This window comes from Ptychodera flava, chromosome 21 (assembly GCF_041260155.1).
Source record: "Ptychodera flava strain L36383 chromosome 21, AS_Pfla_20210202, whole genome shotgun sequence".
Taxonomy (NCBI): domain Eukaryota; kingdom Metazoa; phylum Hemichordata; class Enteropneusta; family Ptychoderidae; genus Ptychodera; species Ptychodera flava.
Window position 1 is genome coordinate 9,429,546 of NC_091948.1, and position 25,358 is coordinate 9,454,903.

The window sequence follows — 25,358 nt, forward strand, 5'->3', positions numbered from 1 at the left end:
AAGTTAATGAAAAAATATCTTTTAATTTCTGAGCGGCATGGACAGGCAAAAAAAAGTGGGGCCAATTCTCAATGACATCACAGGTCTATCAGAAATATGCAAAAATAAATACGTGTCCAAATTTTCTGTATGACTTTGTAAATCTACTTGTAAAAAAGTGATGTTTAGCGCCATATTGCTACTGTCAATTCTTTGATGAAAATTGAAAAACTAATAGTGGTTCTAAGTATAATTACAAGCTGAAGCAATAAACATGGGTGCAAAACATAAATTATCTGATTGTCTGTTTGCTGCAGCAGAATTCACACAAATGTAGCTGTGGGTCCATAGCTGTGGTGTTTTTGGATCAGATTTCGGCCTTCTACGGGCTGGTTTTGACTTTTAAAAAACGTAAAAGTCAATACCAGCCCGTAAAAGGCCGAAATCCCATCCGTAAACACCACAGCTATGGACCCACAGCTAATGCAAATGGTGCTACGTGATTTAGATACAACTTATAATCACAACCAGCATTATTCTTGACAAATTATGAATTATACTAAGAAGAAAGGTAAATATTAACCCTTTGAGTGCTGTAAAGTTTCTGCCGAAATTTTTGTGCATAATTTTACCAATTTTTTTATGAATTTTGTGTAATTTTTTTGACAATTTTGGACCAAATGGACATTACTTTTCATTGGCTACAGTTTTTGATCAAAAATTTTGAAAAATTCTGAAAAATATGTGTGGGTTACATTTTATGAAAGCAGCAAAAATTGACTTTTGCACTCATAGGGTTAACCATATTAACTGCAAGCCAAATACACTTTCACTTCGTTCCCAAATTTTCCCGCCAAAATTGCTTTTTGTGGGCTTTTGTTCACACACCGGCTCTTCTGCTGTGTTTTTCCCTCCAAAACCAACTTCAACTGATGACAGACAGGTATGTCTCACAAAATAGATAAAAAAATGGAGAAAGGCGCTACATTCATATTTTCAATATATCAGACAAAACTTTACCTGTAAAACATACAGAGCATGGAGTAACTCAAGGAAACATTTCTCACTGTGGCACTTGCACAAGAACTGTTGTTGACAGTGGCACTGAACAAGAGACTTGAAAGATTAAGTAAAAGTAATTTCCCCGGCAATATGGACAATAGCCAATTTATCGACTATAATTCTAATTGAGTCGGTCGAAATACAATAATTGAAGGACGTCCTTTCTAAATGTGATTATCAATTGTAATTTGTGTGGCAGTGAAAGAACTCGGTGACACAATCACTGCCAGGCACATCAAGTGGAAATCTGCAAGGATAAAAGTTGCCTCGTTAAGATTTGCGGAGTAACATCCGACTAAGCAGGGATTTAAATGCATAACTTGAATGCCTTGGTTAATCACCGGCCATGCACAGTGTAGCATTCAACCATAATGCCAGATGTCCGTAGATTACCATGTACTGGCTGTGTAGTATTGGCTTACGTTTCCAAATTTATCTGCCGGGAGAGAAAAAAATGATGACATTATTTCAGGGCTTAAGTATTGTTATAATGTAAACCAATACAGAGCGTTGAGTTCCAGCTCAAAGATGAATTCGTGTAGGTTTCATCCAAGCTAGTAATGCACGTTATAAAAACAACATTTCCTCTAAGGTTTACATGTAAATTCTGTGTTGTCATGTTTAGTCAGTTTATTCTGTAGATTTCTTTTCCTTTCCTTATGAAAATTTCATACAAAAATCCCAGATTAATATCCTTAAGTCTGCCGTTGCTATGGATATGCGAGTGATTATACAATGCGCAACCCGGTAGTGCTGGCTTGTGTAAATGCAGAATGCCAATGACAATGTTGAGTGTCTCCCCCATGGATTTCCAGAAAAATGACAGATATATTGGTGTAATGTTATTTCAATAAGTTTAGGTTATTTGAAATGCTATTAATGATTTTCTCGGCTTGCAGATCACACCTATAAACAAACCATCAATGCACTACTATATTATATTATTGAGTATTCATGGGCTGAAGTGCACAAACGTTAAGAAACCGTGTTTCGCGTACAAAATATTTTGCATACATTTGCATATTTTTAAATATTTTAATGCACAATTTGCAAGACAAAATTTTGTATTATTGTCACTTTTGTCTGCAAAGTGTTAGCATTTATAGGAGAACATACTATAATGCTTGCCATTAAACAGATTGACCTGAAATAAAGTGTAGTGAAACACTGCCAGAAATATCAATAATCTAGAATCTATATGTCTACTTCCAGCGTAATTTAGGTTTACAGCGCTCCAAATAAACCCCAATTAGACTGCAAGCATAATAAATAATGCAACATCTGAAGATGGCAGTGACTGTGAAGATAATCCAAAGAATAAGTTATCAGTGGATCTTGTTTGCACAGAGCAGCTAAAAGCATAAATTTTAACCCTTTGAACGCTGTAATTATTTCCTGCCAAAATTTTAGCGCAACATTTTATCAGTTTTTATGAAATTTTCTGTAATTTTTTTGATAATTTTGGATCAAAAAGCCATCATATTTCATTTGCTTCAGTTTTTTCTCAAAATTTTGGCGAAAATCTGAGAAAAATTGGCAGGGGTTTATTTATAACGGGGACAAAAATAGACTGGCGCTCAAAGGGTTAATGGGCTGCGCTGCAATTTTTATGAAATAGAAAACTGGCATATAGCCTGCTATTTCCATCAGAGTTAGTAGTTTGAATTCTAAATCAGAGGAATCAAAGCCAGATGGTATTGAAAAAAAATTAAGGTCAACATCACGTCACTGGTTGTACAGGAAGGTTTTTAATCTAATTTTGTATAATTAGATTCCAGGAGAATTGGCTTATTATGCTCAGTTAGAGCCTGTATTATGTAAATTTTCAAAATTATATTTTAAATGTATTCATCATGTTTTGCAACCAATATCCAAGCCTGATACCAAAATGGTCGAAACCTTACAAACCAATATCCATGCTGCTTGCCCAGCAAAATGGTTGAAATTTACAATTGAAATGGGCAAAATAGGCTTGGCATAAACACCAAGGTTTCACAAGTATAGTTGATTGTAATACTGTATCTTATAAAGTGGAATTATAGAGAGACTATCATTCAGCTCTTGTTCTCTCAACCAGCCAGTCAGATTAAAATGAACATGACCCAGGACATGGTTTCCTTCCACTGTTGTTCTATCCATAAACTGCAACATGAGCTGTTTTTGCCGGAGAGATTCCAGAATAATCCATATACAGTATGAAAACACAAATAGCATATTCTTAAGGTAATATGCACCTCGAAAGTGAAAGACTTTAACTTTTGCTCAAACTTTCCCCAGTGATACTTTCAACCATTCTCTTACCGAAGCAAGAATAAAAATCAGGGGTCACCGTGCAAACATTGGTACTAGAGAGACAAATAACTTGCGATTTCTCGATAATTGAAATTCAAAATGGTCGCCATCCCTGTGTTAACTCTATGGGAAAAAATAAAATTTTCGATTTTGGAAAAAACCAAGAAAACTTCTTCCACCAAGAGCTTCAAAATGAGCCCCATAAGTGGTAAGTCAGAAGAAAATTGATAAAATTTGAAGGCCCGAATATCTGCCCCCGAGGTGCGTTCTACCTTAAAAGGGAAAGTTACGATTCCAAGGGAATGGAGACCTGCTACATTCAAATACCACCGTGATTACTGACAAAGTAAAATATCAGTGTATTTGAATGTTTTTAAAGGGAAATTTTCAACAACAGGGATTGAGAAAATCATAACATTGTATATGTACAATAAATCATTGCAATTCTGTAGTTGGCTACATACTGGACAAAATACGGTGAAATTCACATTTGATAAATTTGATGAAAAAGTTATACATTTCCATGTATACTTTGATTTCATAAGGTTCACTCTAACTCTACAAATTTTGCCGGTATTTGAAAAAGATTCTTTTTGAGCACGGGCAGCAAAAGGTTGATTCCGCATGATTTCAAGCATACATCATATGTCAACCAGCTAAACTCATCCATTTTGCTATTGTAGAGAAATCCCAAATGCCATTGTCAATAATGCCCGTTAATCCCATCCAGATCTGCGGAAACAAATGTACCTTTTCATGCGCCCGTATTTCAACCGTGCTATTTAAACCTGGCCTATAGGTTTTAACTTGCTACAGTGCACAGTATTTCAATTGAAAGATTTTACAAAAACTAAACGCATCACCATGACGTAATCTTTACAATCTTGAAAGAGCTGGTTTCTGATTGGTTAATATTCCCGGCTATTCCAAATTTTAACATACTTGTTTTCCACAGGGTTTGTTTGGAGACATTCTTTTACCAGTGCCCCATACCACCCCTAATACCACTGACTGTCATTTACGGTGAAGCAGGAACAAGTTACATCAAAAGTGTATTGAACGTACAGAGGAAAGGATGAAAGCAAAATCTTTATATCTGATTTTTAACAGATTGTTGCGGGGGAAAAAAACGCTGATAAAATGAAATATGAGGAAGTTTGCATGGTGTCATTTCCATTTATTGATTTGAAAGTAGATTTTATTCCAGCTTTGAGCTGATATTGACCGAACAGTATTGATGTAGAATATACAGACTTATGAGACCCTTTGGTTTTTAACTTGCTCTACCTCACAAATCTACTTCAGCTCTGCACGAATTCTCAGAACTAGGGATGATAAATATTTAAGGAGAAAAAGGAGTTATAGCTTAAATACTGCAATAAATACAATACAAGTGTCATCAACTGTTTACAAGATATATCATAACAACACCTACAGTATATTTGTATTTTATGTGTATGTATATATAGTATATATAGTATATATGTGTGTGTATATATATATATATACATATATATATATATATATATATATATATATATATATATATGGGTGTGTGTTTGTGTATAATATACATTATGTTGAATTCATACACATGCATGTATATATAAGTAAATGTTATATATATATATATATATATATATATATATATATATATATATATATATATATATATATATATATATATATATTTGTTTGTAGGATATTACACACGTACCAATCTGCTGGTTCAAATAGTTTATTATATTATATCATGCTACCCTGCGCCATTCTGATTGGACGAGAGCTCATTCCACCGATGCTAAAATACTGTTTTAGCACTGATAGCAGTGCTAAAACGGGCCCCTAAACCAGCATTTTCGAAAATTGCCCGGTCGGTGCATTTGAACGTACCTATCTAAACCATAGACCCTCGAGAAAGACCGAAACAGTCCACTTTGTTTCAAAGACCGAAGACCGAATTTTGATACACAGGTAAAGTGTGGGTCTAATAACTCCCCTCTTGGTGTAAATAAGTTGGGATCGATGATGAAAGACATCTCTGAAGCAGCACATTTGGGGTATGATGCACACAAATATTAGGGCGACAGCGCACCGTGCACTTTTCGGGAGTCGAGACGCGATTTATCCTAGTACCACTCTTTAAAATGAAGATAGTATTCGTTCATCCACAAATAAATTGACACTTCCTCACAGTAATGGTATGTCAGATATTATTTACCAAAGTGTGGGCTATAACAGATCGGGATGTCGTAACGATGTAGACCAAGAAGTTCAAAATAACAATGGGATGACTCCTGGCGACTGCGACGATATTTGACATCAAATGCAACGAGCAGTGTCAGCGTCCAGCTCTCCCTGCATCGGGCAACACACTCAGAATCTGCACAACTGTTCATAACATTGGCAGTCATCGCAAGTCTGGATTATTTCCAAACTGCTTGTTTTCTGGTACAATTAACGTCCAAATTATCCATCAAAAATAGATCCTGTAACTTCATGTGTGCCACCACTGAATGTCGCGACGGTATGCGGTACAGAATGAGACAAATCTATTTTTAGTATGCCAAAAAAGCCAGGACTATTGTTCTTATGTAAATTTACGAAAAAAATTGTAACTTTTTTCTTTTGATTTGAACTCTTGACCCATTTTCTGTGTGAGTGCAGCAGGTATTTTTTGACAAGTATCGTTCGTGTTGCATGCGAATAAAATGCAATGTCGATATGGACGTAATGCGTATTTATCGTAGGATACTGTGTGCCTGTACGGAATCCCAACTTATAAAAATGCTCGGTCTCGGGCGCAGAATTTCCGACGTTTGATCTCTCAGACGTCCGTTTTCTGCATTTGGCGCTTAGAATGATGAAAATACCCAAATTAGACAACAAATACACGCAAGTTGATATAATATAATAGCAATAACCCCCTTCGCAGTCGGGTATACACTCCATTTTGGTACAATTCGCTCCATATAGCACTCGCCTATCAGCTCGTGCTATATGTCGCGCATTGTACCAAAATCTCGTGTATACCCTCCTGCGGCGGGGGTTATTGCTTAATTATATCTGCACAACGTTTCGTCCTAAAAGTAGGACTTCCTCAGGTGCTACAGATCAAAAAGTTTCAACTTTATATATATATATATATATATATATATATATATATATATATATATATATATATATATATATATATATTATATATATATATATATATATATATATATATATACCGTACTCGTCCGAGTATAAGCCCCTGCTTGTGTATAAGCCCCCCTACTGATTTTAGAGGATTTTAGAAAATGCATTACATCCGTGTATAAGCCCCTACCCTAGTGTAACTCAAATACAGAAAGGTTAGGAGAGTATATTTGGTCATTTAACTTGGTAAAATTACCTTTAGATAATAAAGAAACTATTAAAATATGTTAAAACAATGGGAAACTGAAGTTCCCTTGACAATATCGTAAGGAAAATGACACGTTTTTCCAGTACTATCTTGATTCTTTGACCCTGCTCACCCCCGTCACCTAAATAGAATAGTCTCACTCACGTCCGCCATTGTTTATTTTCATTCACGGCCACGATGTTTTCATGTTAAACATGCAGTTTCTTTTGTTTGAAGCAATTATCCTTTCATTTGTGAAGACTTTTCCTGGTGACTATTACAATTTTCACTGCTATGTTGTTGTTTTCACAAGATGTAGACAGTTTGATATTGGAATATTGAGTTGCCTTTCCGTGTGGGCAATGCATGCCCGTTCACATTACTGTTGATCAGCAGCATATATGACATCTTTGTTTCAAGTTTGGGGTTTTGTTTACGCTGAAATTACACCAAAATGTCACTTCTGTATTCAGAGATTGAACAATCAATTTCTTTGGATGTGTAAGTCGATTTTGAAAGCAATAGAAAGATCGAGTGGTGTTGAAAAAAAACGTGCATAAAATTAGCATAAATTAAGCGTCCATGCCAGATAACATGGGGTTGCTCGAGTATAAGCCCCTCCCCTAGTTTTACCGCTGTTTAGTGTTGCCGAACCGGGGGCTTATACTCGGACGAGTACGGTATATATATATATATATATATATATATATATATATATATATATATATATATATATATATATATATATATATATATATATATATATATATATATATATATATATATATATGTGTGTATATATATATATATATATATGTTTACACACATCACATCTGTATATATTAAATACACACATGTATGTATTGATGCAAATTTCTAATATTTCTTTATACAGCTGTTACATTCATAATATAACAGTAAAGACATGGCTCAAATACACTACAGGCCTTAATCTATTGAAGACTATTGATGGTTTTGACTGGTTTTGGATGATAGAGATGTACATGCAAATAATAGTCACCCTGACAATGATTCTAAATTATTTGATAGAGAACATTTGTTTTCAGTTTTGTAAAATGTCTCTTGCAGTCAACATTACTCTGATTTGTGATCCAAAAATGGCAGTTTTATGGAGCCGAGCAGGCTCACCACACCCAACTCAATGCTGCCCACCCCTATCGCAGGAAGAATTCTCCGCGAGAAGATTTGATATGATAAATAGCCTCCTCCAGAGGTTCATCTACTCTGAAAACCATTTGATAAACATGTAGCGGCGTGAAAATAAGCCACTCACTGCACGGCTGTCAGTGTGGATCCAATTTCAGCAAAGTTAGCCGTGCAGCTCCCAGGTTGTGTGACCCCCGCAGCTGAAATTCCATCCCCCAAAGCCCTCATTAAATGGGGTTTGTCGCGCTGATATTACTCACATCTTAAACATATTACTTTGCCTTCAGTCACCTCTCAGCAAAACACAGCGCAGTGTTTTCGCCGTGGCGGCCAATCTACCGAGCTGTGCGCGAGGGGAAAGCGAATATTTCATTTCTCTGGAAATTTCCCTCCTGAGTGTACACATCCAGCTCTGTGCAATCAGAGAAATAGACCAGAGCAAAATCCAAACCTGTGTATAAAAAAATTTCTGTCATTCAAAAGAATAGTTTATATCACGGTAAATTATATCTTAATAGCCATGAAGCCGAAATAAAAATGTGCTTACTTTGTGTAGCTAATACGGTTGGATTTGCCGCGGGTGTCAAATTAAAAATTTTAATCATTCATGAAAAACTGAGAACATAAAAAATTGCTGGTGTGTAATATATATTTTAAATATTCTAATATGTATATCCACTGGTGTTATGTTGCAAAATGCATTATTAGCATAGCAGTAGCTGTAGTTTCCAAAAATGGGTTTCTAAACTATCATACAATCATTTACTGCTGGAAAATTTTCACCACTAAATGTGGTTGAATTGATGGCTACTGGAGGCTGCAGCGACGGAGTCTGTTGTTAGGACTTCGCGGTGTTTGGCGAACACAATTTTATCTAATAGCTCAGGAGCCAGCCAATGATATGAGAATGTTACAGCTGTAAGGTGCTTAGGAGCCATTACGAGCTTTTGTAACTGTATCCTCAATTACCCAATGCCTTGAAGTCTGTAGTCTCACTCACGCTCTCTGATTTCTATAGCCCGCCTTTGTGATTTTCAACTGAAGACAGCCATTCTAGCGTGAGCTTAGCAGACAAAAAAAAAACACAGAAAGTACTTGAAACAGTTGGGGAGTTAGTGGGCCGGATCGTTGAGAATTGCCGTAAATTTTGCTCTCAAAAAATCAATAAAAGTTGATCCAACCCCAGTCAATATCAGCAAAAGCGACGCATTATTTGCATCTAGTGGAAATTGCCCCAGGAGTAATATATTGTCCGTTATTGATGTAGCCAGTACCAACAGGATACCCTTCCGGAATATACATCCCGTGCTGTACTCTGAACTTGACAATGGCAATGGAATTATTCTACTCGTACTCTGTCCATCATATTAGTATGTGTGCATGTTTTACATCACTTATTTTAGCAGGGATTGAATAAAAATGATCACAGATCACCAGATTCACACAGTACTCCACATTTATATGGCATAATTAGAATCTCGTTTGACCTCCTTTAACGTGGGAATAAATCCTCTGAAGGGTCTCTCCTCAAGTTTGGTGCGTCTGATATTTAAAACAATTATTACATGTGAAACTTTGCCTGGACTAGATCAACACGATAGCGATCGGGGTCAACTTTAGCTGACAGCAGCTGAAAACTGAGACAGAGGAAATGACTAGGCAGGTAATTTATCATCCACGATATTGATTGGCCTGAACGGATATCCTTTGGGGGTATACGGATGCTCGATTTTTTTTTAAAGTCGACCGCCGAACATACACAGACACTGAATATCACCTAAGTGGAACTGTTTTATCCCATCAGCTACTGTGGGAACAAAAACGTGGAGAGCGAGAGAAAGAGAAGAGAAATGTTAAACACGGCTTACACAAATGCATTGAGAGACATTTGTCAATGCAGGGATTTCTCCAGATACAGCAAAAGTAATTGCATTTCAAGAATTTCTGAATATCAGGCGTAATAAAGCAGAGATGAAAGAGAGGGAGGGATGTTGTAAGTCACGCTCTAGAAAGGTATTGTCCCCAAATGTCTGGCAGAGCTTTAAGCGCAGATTGGAAGGGATGTAGAACCATGATCAAATCAGATTCACCGAGCGTTAATAATGCATCTGTGCTTTCCCGAAACAAATTACATAGTCGGCGTAATACCTCACCGGTTAGCGTTTCTCTGAGAGTTTTAACATGATTACTCACGTACTCCACTCTGCAGGCAACAGAGGTAGACATTCAAGCACGCCGTAAGGGCATCTCTCTTTATAACATTATGCAGTTTTTTTGGCGCAATTTGCACAAACAGGCTTTACCCAACTGAACACTCCACCACTGTAGTGTGTCATTGACTCCATGACGAGAATCAGAGTGCTGGAAAATAATTAAAGTCTGTGTTATACACTCTCTCCACACCAGCAAATAAACCACAAACTCAAAATTGCAAGGCTAGCTTAATTTTTCATTTTCTAGTTATTCTATAATATCACATAATCACAGCAAATTGATACCTAGATATAGGAACAGCTCTGTTCAAAATTATATTTCTGTCTCGGTATAAAGTTACATTGCTGTTTTATTTTGAGGCAAAACTCAATTTACCCATGAATCATTGCATAAAGTGAATTATTTTCGCTGTAAATGAAATCTAATGCTATATCATTTGCATAAAATGTCTAGAAATTTTGATCATCTGTATGCGATTTTTCATACAAAGCTATGAAGATGTGTATGCCTATACATGGTCAGATTGAAAATGCATAAAATCTTACAGTTACAAATCATTTCATGCATTTTTTCCTTTTAACCTATTCAACCTCAATTACCTGTAAAGAGGTCCACACTCACCATTGATAACAATGGGTTTGGGCCAAACCATGGTGGTAAAAGGGCGAAAAAAGCTGTGATTTGCGGCTGTTGTATTCAAGGTTTGGATGAAACTTTGGATGTAAAATTTTTTTTTCAGAATAGAGATATGATTATCTGCATTGATGATGTCAGCTGTTTGCTCCTAGACTGCCAAAGACATTGAGGGAGGCCTTACCCTATTCATGGCTCTCAATTTATCTACCTACTGAATTTTTTTATGGTGGTTGTTGTGGAGAGGTGTTCAAATCCAACATAATTATTTAAATCATAGCATTCAGAACACAATCTTATTGATGTTTTCTGGCATGAAACAAAATTTCATCAAATTTTAATTGTTTTTGTTATTTTAATGTTCATATTAAGGACTTTTTTCTTGATATTTCCTGGCATGACCGAAAAATTCATTAAATTTTAACATATTTTGTAATGTTTGTGCATACAAACCAGGGAGTCAATATACAAGACACATCAAAATGCAGTTCGTGAATATTAATGTTATATTTGCCTATTTTAAAAACGGGAACAGATCTCAAAATTTCATCAAATTTCTCAAACATTTTCGTTATATATGTTTGATAAATATCAGGGGAATTATGTACTTAAGGCATTGGTATGCAGTTATATAACTAATTTTTTGTTTAAGAAATGGTCAGATGTCATGTCTAGAATATCACCCTTTCATGAAGAATCAACCAATATATCTTGAAAATTGTAATATACCGGTGTCTTCAGATGTCATACCCTTTGTTCATAAGCTTATTACTTGCCCACTAAACAAAATATGATTGATAATGACAAGTTTAGATCAGTCTATTACAGGTGATTGTATTAACTCTGTCATGAAATGAAGAATATGAGCTGAATTTGGAATTCTCATCTCTAAATTTGATTTGGTCACAAAATTATATACATTGAACACTTTAAGTAACATTTGCTTCTTTATGATAAGTTTTCTAATTTAACCCTGAACAGTCATGGAGAACTTCTGTAAAATCAGTTACACAAATGCTGCCCCTTCAGTTTTCAATTTACGTGCTCATGAAAATGATAGCTTTGTCACAGCAGAGGATAATGAAATGATAGGTCAGCCAGCTTTCAACGTTATCACAAATTTGTATAGTGGCACAGTGTGTGATCCAAACAGTAAGTTAGAATTATAAATGTAGAGAATCTACGGTATTGTTGCTTTTTTCACAGCTAAAATTACCAAATATTAATTCAAAACTTAACAAAATTCAGTTCCAATGTAAAGTAAATTTATCAGACTAGTGTAACATAGCAAGAAAATGTCTCCAAAAAATAAATTCACAAGTATACACCCATAAACTGCAATTGAAATTCAGTTGCAATGAACCATACAGCTGTTGGTATTATATAATCTGGAAATCTCATTCTGATTTCATTCTGATTTCAGCTGAAATTGTATTTCATTTTGCAACTGTATCAAAGACAGAGACACACTTGTCAAAGCAGCATCCCAATCTTGCAGTGATTTGAATAATTCCTGACAGTTGTCAATAGGTCAACGCAGTATGCTATTTTGCTATTCAACATCGCTGTAGGCCTGAATACCTGTATTACTTCCAGTCAGATCGCATTCTCCAGTTACCGTACACAGCATGCGTCCTGAGTCCCACAAAGCCTACAGACAGTCAATCCACTCAAACATCATCAATTTTTTATGACTGCGAGCCATAGTTAGATTTTACCATTTTTTTACAACGATCACATGTCGACTTTCTGATCTTTTTCATTTACAACATAGAAATCACTGTTTAAGAAATAGTACTGAACAATAAGTGTCACTAATCGTCAGATGAAAAAAATTACAAAAGTGCTGTTTTATAAAGATAATTCATATGACAGAATTGTACCATAAACTTCTGATAAAGTTTCCAATTATTTTACCCAAATGAAATATACAGCACACCACCACAAAAAAAAGTTAAACAACACAATAATCACCCAAAAAATTCCTAAATGGAAATTTTTCTTATCTTGGCCCCCCCTGGTGATGAAACAACAGCAAGTTTTCGTGTATGTTGAACCATGTATAATGAGAGTTATTCGATGGGAAAATATTAATCAGGTAATATACAGAGTAGCTTGAATTTTCAGACTCCCCGCTGTTTCGGATGTGCAGACAAAAAGGGCATCATTCATAAAATATTAATTGCCAGAGACTCATCATGGAAATTATTTTCTTATAAGAGTTCAGTGATGTGTGATTGAACATTAATTAAAACCCAGAATGTTGCAGTGCAACATGACTAAACAGATACATAAATATATAAACAAATATATAAATAAATTTTGACACAGGAAATTGCTTCAAAATGGACCAGCTCAGATTGCACATATTCACTTGTACAAAATTCACAAAGTTCACACAAAATTCACTTCGTACATCACTGGCCAAAGCCAGGCCTCTTTGTCATCTATTAAGAAAACAACTAAAAGTAGGAAGTCTTGTTCAAGCTAGTCTTGGTGTCATTTAAGAATTACCTGACATTATTTTTTTGGCACATCAATCTACATTTGAACAAAATCACAAGAGATACTGTAGAAAGCTTGGGATTTTGATTAGGGATGTGACATGATCAGGCATGTCAACAAGGAATATGTTACAGAGAGCTTCAGTGGTGTTCTGGGATACTACAAATGGATGACTCTTTCTTCACAATGGTCAAAAAGGCCTTTAAGTGACTCTGTATTACAGATCCATTTGTACATGTCAACAATTTTCTTTTTCCCAGTCGCCATTGAAGTGTCAGAGATCTGCATTCATAAGAAAAAAAGACAGCAGGAAACAGTTGAAAAGAGTCAAGGAACATGTTAAACTTATGCACAAAGAAGGGGGCAAATTAAGGCAAAGCTAGCCTACTCTACGTATTGATGCAGATCTCGAGCAATATGACGCATCTGGGAAACTACATGAGCATATCACGTCATCACTAAATGGTACATTTTATGGCGTCACCCATTGTCCAGTTCCCCAAGTAGTTTTTTTGTCCCTCAGCCTCCCACTTGAGTGGAATAAACACACACACACACACACACTCAGCCTGTACTCATTGAAAGCATTTGAATATGTGTGGATCAGCAGATGCGGGTTTAGGACTCACAGCCCAATGGCTTCTGAGAAAAAAGTATGCCCACAACAGCAGCTGTATGGAAACCGTGTTCACACATGCAGGCACAGAAATACATACAAAGCCAGCAAAAGTACATACTCAACACAGGAATTTAATGACATGATCTATTAACAAATACTATTTTAAAATGCAACTTATTTTCTTCAAAGAAAAATAAAAAGATACGACTGCTAGCACACCTCTTCCAAAGAAAAATAAAATATATGAACAGCAATCTCAATTTTAACACTTTAAACCCAAGTGTATAGAATACTGGCAGTAATTGAGTGGTAAATATCAACCAATTTTCTCACACTTATTTTATAAAAAAAACACAAAGACAACACAAGCATAGGAGCTGATGATGTCAACGATTTAACTACAAGCTACTCGATCAAGAAATTAAACAATTTGTGCAGAGGGTCTCCAGAGGCTGGGTAATCAAATTAATAATTAATGAGAAACCGGTCTCAATTTCTCAAAGGCTGTTTTAGTCCATTTCTCTGAAAGTTTTTTTTTGTTCTCCAATGTTATAATTGTATCATCCCCCAGATGGTGGGGCTGAATGGGATCGGCAACGCAGTGGATGGGGATGGAGACATTGAATTGTATACAGACACACTCACACCCTGCAGTGATATGCACATTCTGTATTTGAAACTGCCCTGACTATGTCTATTCTTTTGTGCAGCCACATCGTCTGAGTCAGCCTTCTAAAAAATTTATAGAAACAAGAAATTTACAAAAAATATTTGCAGGAAATTTCTATGACATGTTAAAATGTTCAAGTATATCACATAAATGAAACCGAATTGAAATTTCTTTTTTTGTTCTCATCTTTACAATATTTTTATATAAATTGCAACATAATATGGACACATAAAATCAGGCTATGAATTTTTTTCTCCATTTACTCTATAACATGATCTTAGACAATGAAACATGATCTTAGACATATTAAATTCTAATGTTTACAGACAGCGTATTTTTCTAGATTTAAAAATATGGAAAAGAAAAAGTATTGATGAATTGAAATGATGATGGAATGGAAATTACTTGCCTTTTGAAAAAGAGATACTGAAATGATGTTGTACATTTTTATTTTCATATGAATCAACGTTGGTGTGTCAAATTTCAGATCTGTACTGATTCAGCTCATCGCTGACAAAAGAAAAAGTCGTCATATTTACATCTGCAGCTTTATAAATGACGGACTCTAACACAAGCTGATGTCATTGTAAAAGAGGATCTCATGATAAAATTTGTCTTTGAGGGCTGTAATCCCATTTCACTGCATGACCATTAAAAAGCAGCGTCGGCAGTCAGTCATTGCAACGTGAATCATCCGCCGGTGATATGTTTCACAGATCAGCGTTTGTTTTATTTTCCCCCTAAGTTCCTGCAAAATGATTGCCTAGATTTGTATGTGTCATGTTTCAGGTGATTGGGAAAGAGATCCCAGAGATTTATGACATGCGGCGGTATTTTTTATCGTCAATAATTTGTGAGTCAAATTTCATTTTCTGAGTGTATATTCTTTCCCAAATTTTACAATAATGAGGCAGTAAAACGGGAGAGAAAAATTAATATGAATGTATAGGAGATAAGTGTATAATTCTGGATTGGATGAAAACTGCATTCAGTTTAATAGAAAGACTGAGTGGATGGAATTATAATTTTGAATTGTATCATTCATTTTATGTAATGATCTGACACAAGCATTGCAATCATTTTTTCCTTTTATGCACACCCGGCCAATGGAGGTTGAATTTGAAGTAAATGAATAATTTATATTCAATTCACGTAATTTTGTCAGATTTTGAGCTGGGGCTGTCTGATATGCAGTCGTTTTGTTTGCAGGAACTGGAATTCACTGACTTCAGGGTGAAAATGCAAGATTAAAGCTAGTTGACTCACTTGTTCAAATTTGCATGTGCTTGAAAAGAACCAGGGGTTTTTTTTGAGTAGTAAACTCTAATGAGGAAATTAGACAGAGTGTGTCAGATGTGAATATTGGCTGCTTTACAAGTGTCGCTAGCGATTAAATTGAAACCTTTGCATGAGTCAACACTCATTTTGAAATGGAGAAGAAAAAAATAGCAGTAATGCAGATTTCGTCAGCATGATGAGTTGTCTTTTAAATCAAGTGATATCCACATCATCATCGTTGGGAATTGGCCTCGGCTTTTTTTACATCTCTCCTTTGACACTCCGCGCAGATTCATCCAAATCTGGCTACTGCAAAATGCTTTTGATCAACCGAGGTCAGCTCAGAACCTGCCTTCGGGGCCCAAAGGTGTCACTGAAATGGCTGCACAGAATGTTAAACTATGAGGTCGATGGGTGCATGAGTGTCGCCGCGCCGTGATCGCAATTGCTCAGTCAAATCCCAGTGATCAAATTGCACACTGGTGCATGGTGATCTATAACAGCTGGGTCAGGTTAGGTCAGGGGTTTCCCTCCAGTCTCTCCTAGCTGTCATTTATAGTTGTTGTTGCATCAGATGTCTGAGTGAGACACTGGTGTAACAATATTTGATGTCTGTTTTCTTCCTCAGTGCATTATTTATGACTGACATCTTGACTGCCCTGACTGAGTCTGTTTTGGACAAGTAAAAACAATCAAGGCATTGGTGCATCACACCCAGTTTGTAGAAAATGTTTCCATCATATGTGAACATGAAACAGTACCATCCGGGATGAAGCATACTTTCAGGGCCCTTTTCTCATTCCCCTTTTCCGTTTGCGCTTAAAGATGGAAAACACTCAGTGTGGCACAATTCTCTTTTCATATAGAATAACTGTTCACTTATTGAGAATATTTTCTCTTGTGTATATTTTGTTTTTCTATATTCTTGTATGTGTATCTATATGTTTGAGATCTTAAAGGAGCCTTCATGTAAATAGGAACTGCTCTCCATACTATAAGGGACCCTGAAAAAAATACAAAATAAAACTAGAGGAAAATATTTTGTAAAAACTCAACTTTTGTATCATTTTCTGATATAAGTCTAAACTGCTCCATGAAAAATGAAAATGTACTATGAAAAGATTGTAATGGATCATGACTGAGGATTAACAACTCAATGTATCTGATCGACAGCGATGCCATGATCACGCTTCTTAGAAGCCATATTGCAAAAAGATCGCAGAAAAATTAATTTGATAACAATGAGGTTGATTTGATATTCAGATTGAATTTGTCAAATTTTTTAAGTAAAAATTTGATGAAAATATAGTAATTTGAGTGGGGGGGTACCTGGTTGAAGTGAAAAATTTATCACAGTACAACTTGCACTATTTTCAGAAGAGTATTCCCATGTACAATATATATCATCTATTCCAAGAGATGGGTGTTTATTGTCTTCCCATTGTTTGCATACAATACCTTTATTTGGCAGGGAATCTCCTTGGTGTTTTGTGTGACATTATAATTTCTTGTTTGAGAACAGCAAGTGTCAAACTGATATCCAAAAGGTGTCAAATCAATTCTATTGAATATGGATGTCTTCTGGTGATTCTGAATCAAAAACATACGCATTGGTTTTAGCGTGTTTTTTGTACCGCGAATAAAAATGCAATTTGGAGACAGAAATGAAAACATTAATAATGAAAAAAATAATCTGAAGTTATATCGGGAGCTGCTGCTGCATCCATCTGTTTTTGCTTCACTGTGTTATGTTGAGTTACAGCAAATGTCACTGTGTTTTCAAATTGAATACATCTGTGAGTAGGCAATTTTCTGTTTGTATGGTCCTTCCGCTGTGTTGAAAAGATTCTTTCAGTGGCTTGAAATGGCTCGGTTCCAAAACTAGCAACTCATGGCTGTAAGTGGGGTTTCAACCTTCAATTACACTCCTTTTCTGTACTCTATGCCTCGTAGACTCCAGCATTTTCCAAGGCAGGGATCTGTATTGCAGTTGTTCAAAAGAAATCTTGGCCTTAAACCATCTCTTTTTTGACCAAATCAAATGGCTTTTTTGTGTTGAAGTGAAAGCTGGTGAAACCTGTAATTTTTCTGCATGTACAAAATTCAACTCAACCCCAGACCACAAAGGAGTAAGGCATAAATTTTATGTCAAATATTCTTTTTATAATTGTATGAAGTGAGAATTCAGTGTGTTTCCAAACTGTGATCCTTACATTCACAGTACAATATGAGATCATAAATAGCAAACTGTAACTGTTATATACTGTAGGCATCGATATTGTCAGGGTTATGGAAATTTATTGTATGCAGATGGCAAAAAAATTTTGACTCTCTCTCTCTCTCTCTCTCTCTCTCTCCTCTCTCTCTCTCTCTTTCTCTCTCTCACATATAGTTAGCAACAGTATTGAATTCTCATAGAAACAGAGCTAAAAGCCTTCAATTGAAAATGAAGCCTATACTAATGATACAATGAAGGGAAAGCTATTCCAAGCAATAACTTCTAAATACAAGGTATTAAAACACCTATACACAAGGCTTTACAAATCTCTGAATAATCTGATGTGCAATTGTATTGATTGTACCTAGTGCAGAATATTATGACCGAGGAATGTGTATAATTTTTATGTGAGGTAAAAAAATCACCAGAGGTCTATTTATACTGCTGTCGATTGGAATGGTAATGGAATGAAATCACCTCTGGAAGCAATCACGGCAACCAGTGGGAAAAGCAACGACTCTTTTCAGTTAATCTGGATATTTCTAAGTCATCACATAGTACAGCAATAAATTACTTGTCACTTTGGAAAGTAGCACGGATTGATATATTATTCGCTGTTCAGTACTTGCATGTTTCCATGGCAATGAGCCTTGCAAGTTCAGGTGATGACTGCACCACTTCTGTTTGTGTTTTACAACATTGTCTCATTTGATTTATGCAATTTTTTGATGAAATTAATAGAAGTCTAGATTATAGATCTCCAAAGTGGCTAAGAACAGAGCGAAATGAGCTTTGCTGTTCGCAAAATTTCGTGTGGTCAGATTATATGTTGCACCACGAACTCTTTTATTATGTCAGTTATCAAGTGCCAGTGATCTCACCCAACGTAATCATCGCCACTCGTTTCAGAATGTGATTGCCAATAATTGTGTGATAAATTGTGTGAAACCATCAGTGACTGCCGCTCATGTGAGGAGCAATTACCATTTTATTGACACATGCAAAATATTGAAATGGAAGATTTCGAGCCGCAGAGTGTTACAATTACAGTCCGTGTGCAGAATGATGTGTTTGGATCAAAGTAAGGCTTTAATAGCCAATAACTCATATGGACTTCTATTGTTTACAAGTAACCTTATATTGAGAAATTCAGCGCGGTCACGTATCCATTTCAAACATTTGGTTCAGCTGGACAAAATGAATTATTAAAATTGTTCTGATGGACGTTCTGTGTAGTGTCTGACTGATGTTGGAAGTAATATTGCCATGTGTATACTCACATCAAGATATAAGTGTCTGATATGGTTGCCAGGAAACATAAAGTAATTGACATGAAATATATTACTGTAGTCTTTCCATCAAAACTTGACTCGTTGTATAAAATTTGTCCAGTTTATAAGGCGTCTACAATGTTACTTGTGAAACCTTCCATGTCTGATAAGTAATTTTTAAATAGCTATATAAGTCGGTGTATAACTTCAGTTTGGACTGATCGTAATTGATTCTGAAATTAAGAGATTTCACAGTTCTTGGCTTTTTCAGTGATTAGAAAATTAGGTAAACATGGATTTTAGTGTTGCAGTATTGTGTCATCGATATTCCCAGTTTCACACTGAAAGCCATCCGTCTTATTCATCTGTCTGTTTCTTCTCCTCCCCCTCCTCCCCCCCCCCTTCCAACTACCCCACACAGAGCAAAAACTCAACACCATCCAATCAGTATTCAAGGATTCCCCCCGTTAGTGCACACAGTCTTCATCAATAATAATGGATCTCTTTCCCATTTGCTGAGTGGCGCCTGCTCAGGTTTATATATGCTCCAACCCCATTCGCATCCACATGAGTAAACCTGGATCTCCAGGGTAGAGAATTTAAGACTCATCCAGTCATGTCGGGCTTGTGTGAGCTCGGCTGAGTCAGCCGTCGGTGTGCATGCACTCAATCTGTCTATTACAGCTCAGGTCAGAGAATACACAAGTATGTGCTTCATCAAAATTGGGAAAACAGAAACAGAACACCGAGGGGTAAAAAAACTCCTGATTCAACAATCCCATCAGTCAGCCATGATGATCGCCACTGTAGATGAAATCAACTGAAATAGATGGTTAAATATCTGATTCTCCAGTTACTCAATATCTGAAGAAATCTTCAACGTTGACGATAATGAACATTTTAACCTTACAAAAAAAGTTAAAATGTACATCAGCCAAGAAATTGAAATTGTTAGAATTTTGCCACCCATGACATAAAATTTCTCTCCGTAGTCAAGGAAATTGAAAGAATAAAAAAGGAATTTTTTGTCTGTATTGTTAGTAAGGCACTGACAAAGGGGAAAAAATGAAAAACTCAAATTGTTGATGTGATTAATGATAGCGAATGACTTTGTGATTGATTACAATCAGGTAGCTTCCTAACTTGAAAAAATTCTGAAATATTTTATGATTTATTCAAAAATCAAACCAACATGAAAATTTAAATTGAATATAGCTGTTAAAAAAATATATATTGACCTTTTTACTCAATTAAACACAGAAAATATTACTATACCCTTAAGAAGAGTATTAATGCCATAAAATATCCCTCGTTACTTTGGAAGATATCTCTTTCAGAGAAAGGCCTTGGATATGGACATATTGTCATTGAATGATAATACACTCAAAATCAATAAGCTGAATGTAGGCAGCCTGCATTGACAGGGTTTATAATTATCTGTCCTCGCTGAACGATCAAAACAGCCATGACATTTTCAAATGAGGTACAGTTCAGTAACTGCACCTAATTGGCGGCAAAGTCGTCATCCATCTGAAACTTCCATACGGCTATGATGATCATGGACGTATATGCGCAAACAGTAACGATTAGGTTTATAGCGGAATCGACACATTGCTCGCTGAAATCGCACCTGAGTGGCGCATATTTCATCTAACACTTAAGAGCTGTTAAATACGGAGCCTTATGTGCAAATTTCATCGTGATTGCCATTGCATTCAAACTCAATTCCTACGATGGGGGTGAAGCGGCACTATTGCGTTTTGAGAAATCAGGATTTAGAAAACTAATCTCATTCTGTCGGTATCAAATTTTGCAAAAGCCCAGGTTCTGTCAATCAGCCTTTCTGTTCATTATTAGATTATCTGCTGGTAATCATGACTACACGAAATGGGAAGCTAGATACATGGTTATTTCCCATGCGCAATTTTGAACCCATGTTGTAGCTCTCAGATACTGCACTTTTTTTGAGAGAATGTGGGTGAAATAATGTCTCGGTTGTTTTGGTTGTTAGGTGGTATTGTTTATTTTTGTGATTTTAATGGGATGATTCCCAGAAAATCAAACATTTATAAATATATATATGTTCTTCTGCTAAAATTCTTCTTTTAAAATAATTTGAATTGAAATATTTCAAAACTGTTCATACCCAATACCAAAGTCATGAAAATGTATTTAAAAGACTTTATACCTGTATAATCAAATTTCTACAAAGACAAACATTTAGAAAGATGATCCAATAAATTTTACATGAGCTAATTTCACAATCTAAGATCAAATTTTAATGCTATCTAATAAGTACTTATGGAGAAAATGTTATTTTACCAAAAATGGATATAACGGCAAAAACAAATTTCACCACCATTTTAATCAAATCATCAAGTATGTCATCCTTAGGTGCTAAAACTAAATTTTGAAACTTGGTGGTTTGAGTGATGTTTTGACCAAAATTGGAATATTGGCCAAAATGTTCATCTATGGAATTTCATCACCATTTGAACAAATCTGAATCAGGTCACCTCTATAAGCCTACAAGCCAAATTTCTCAAGCTGTCAGACAGGTGCTTTCAGACATGTGCTTTTCACCTGAATAATTTATGCATGCAAATTTCATCAGCAGTTGATTAAAATTGAATGGAGTAATTCCAAGGAACAAAAAAATCAAATTTCAAAACTCTCTGATGAGTGGCTCAAGTGAAGAAGACATTTCAAGTATTTTTAAGAAAAATCATAACTCTTAAAAACTTCACTAGCCCAAAGTTTAATAGCCTGATTCAGGGTATCCAGTGACTTGAAATTTTGAATATTTCACCATGTTTTTACATTTTGAAGCTCACATCACAGAATTTTGGCACTAACACATTCACTTGTAATGTCACCCACAGCCTCTGGCATGTCTTCACATCAAATATATTTATGAAACATTCAACATTTTTATGCTATATCTGTTGGACTAAACATATATACATAAACATATGTACAAACATATACAGCAGCTGCAGTGCTACACATCCACACATGGTAAATGGAAACTAAACACCTCGAAAGCAAAATTTAAGTTTCTGTATCGAGCTAATCTATTCAAAATTGATGTGAATATGAAGAGGAAATTTTAATCTGCCGAAAAAATGCCAACCTGATATAATGCTCTCTAAAGAGGACAAAAGTGCTACTTATTTGAATCTTCATTTGGTAATGACTCTTTCATATTTTATATTGAATACCTGACTGCAGGAGATTGTGGGTAATACGATATTGTCATAAAATAATCAGATTAAATACTTACCGTTATTATAAACATTTCAGGAGAAGATTTTGTTTCACGGAGATTTTATCTTGATCATCAATACCTGTGAGGATCCACACAAAGTGAAAGAATTTGCAGTGTTGGCTAACAAGAAGAAATATCCTGATTATCACACTCCATGTACTGCAAGACGGTCGCCAATTACACCTTTCATTCTCTCAACTGTTAACAAGATGTATGCATGTACAAATCTGATTGCTAAGATTCATTTCAGTAATAAAGCTTAGTGGAGCAGAAAATTGAGCAATAAATGTTTTCAAGGTTCACTGTTCTCCCACACTTTAATAGTGTATGTCTCGTGTCACAATTTCTCAGCTCTTCCAAGCTTAAATCATCAGTTTAGTTTTAATATAATATCTAACCTGAGACGAAGGAAAATTAAGTTTTAAAAAGGTTGACTGTCTATGCATAATTGCTGTTTGGAAGTGCAGCCCATCTATAATTAATCACTCCATAAAATTGTATCAAGCATGATAAGATGTATTTGAAATTGACCAGGATCATTATCATACACTTTGCATATTTTATCTACACTCACTTGTACAATCTACATTACAGAATGATAACCGTTAACCCTTCAGGCTTTCAATACATAAAAGACAACAAAACGGAAAAATTAAAAAAGCTGATTGTTGCCGATTGAAGGTATATAATATCCTTACTGATTCATCATAATCAATGAAGAGTTGGATTTTTGCACTCTATCACACTGATACAATACAATTTATATAAGGACTGTGGATTGAGTCTATTCCAAGTACCTTTCATCCGTTTTGAACAAAAGTATTTTGCTCCATTGATCTCTAGAATGGCAATCAGACAGATATTATATATGAAATCTTGATGGACTTGGTGTTTGAAGTTCAACAGGGCAACTGTATATGACTTCCAAACACACTAAATATAATATTCACCCTCATGTAAGCTGTTCATTTCCAAGGTATTGGGTATTACCCGGAGCTTGATAATTAATTTATTTTTTTATTAATTTATCTTTGGTGTGTTCTATACTGCGCACTGTGATGTATATGTAGTGCATTTTAAGAAATATATAATAATAATAATTATAATTTATTATTTTTACTTTTATTTAGATAAATTTCGTACAAATTTCGCTGTATTTTGTGCTGTGTTAGACTATGGAAATTGGTCTGTATCTGTGGCACTTATATACACACAAAGTTTCAAACCAATATTATTCTAATAAAGAGAACCTGAAGCTCTTCTCGTTCCATAAGATAGTTCTCTCAGCCTTGATTGTTTGTCGAGCGGGTAAAAGTCAATCAGGATAAAATTGTGTACTATCTCACATGTCCAATTAAGATTTCATTATTTTATTATTGAAATCGCCCGATTAATTTTGTCATATGATTAAATTTTTGAAGCAAATTTTCCTATCTATTTTAAATGAAAGGCAGTAACTGGAAAAAAACAGTGATATGAACAGTTAATGATAATTATTTTACTTATAGTCTGAGATTTGTTTCGCATCGTGAAACACTCTCAAATATTTGTTTTCTAGAACCATATTTTTGACAACCCTGGGTTTTAAAAATTTTGAATATGAAATGAACACAAAATAATGGTCAAGCATAAAGCTGATAGTAATATTGATGAAACACCGTAAAATAATGTTGAAAAACGTGGACAATCATATTAAGTTGAGTCATTGAGTTGGAATTGACAATTACCGTAAAATAAATTGCTGTTGTGAAGAAAAAAATTATGGTTAGTGCCTAGGGATGAGCTGATGATTGTGTCGGCAATAAATTTGTCACCGTTTTAGATTTGACTGTTCTATTAGATTCAGCATTGAAATATTGTCATCTGATGCGTTTTATCAAACGGCCTTGTAGTATGGAACTGCACTGTGATAAAATAGCAAGGCCACATACCCGCATCCTGCAGGCTATTCAGTGTACAAATCATTGTGAGTTGACGTCCTGTACTGTATACAGTTCATGAGCAGCCCACGCCACATCCGTATCTCTAGCACTGGAGTAAACTGTTACACATTGCCAACATACAGGGCTGTCTGTGCAATGTATACATAACAGAGGGTTTTTGAGACGTATTGATTTTGTGACTAATGCCCGCCACTTCCCTTGGTCAATTCAAAAGTACTAAATTCCCAAGCCGCTGTCTATAGTGTTTGTGGCTTGAAGCGTGTGATTGCAGGTCAGTGACTTGGTCGATCAATGCAGGCACAGGTCAGCTGGAGTCTTATCCAAAGACTGGGCAAGGCAAGGTCGCGATAAAGTCTGCGGGGTTTTGTCATTGATGTTGGTGGTTTTGCGGTTTTTTTCATTCAGCCACATCTCAAAGAGAGATTTACAAGCAGGTTTACCTCAGCTCAAAAGACTGCTAGTTGACTATACAGCCTCCCTGAGCAAGGCTGTCAGAAATTTTACTGACCAGATTATTATGAAAAGAAAGTTAAAAGTACAAATGGCACATCTCAGATGAATTCCCTGATTCATAAGTTTTAAAACTCAAAATGTCATCCATTGAAGCAAAAAAGTGAAAGTAAGTGCTAAGATGTATTAAGCTGTTTTATTCAGAAAACGAAATCCTCATATCTTTATAGTGAGACTGTCGACCACTCTTTGCAGATGATAAGATCTGGAGGAACAAGTGGTGTGGTTTTCAAAAGCATGTACAGTCCTTGTTGATTTTGCAATGAATATTCATTAGATGGACAATCATTCAAGTTGGCATAGGCTGAACAAATTCATCGCATTTGGAAAAGCACACTTCA

At 35.5% G+C, this 25,358-nt stretch overlaps 1 long non-coding RNA gene across 1 annotated transcript; it reads right to left on the minus strand.

Annotated features, from left to right (window-relative positions):
• Positions 1 to 1,346: 1,346 nt before the first annotated feature.
• On the minus strand, positions 1,347 to 24,620 carry LOC139121337 (uncharacterized). The gene is made up of 3 exons (XR_011549257.1): positions 24,496 to 24,620; positions 22,580 to 22,643; positions 1,347 to 1,477 (listed from the first exon to the last, which is right to left on the minus strand). It is a non-coding gene; the product is annotated as an uncharacterized lncRNA (long non-coding RNA).
• Positions 24,621 to 25,358: the final 738 nt, after the last annotated feature.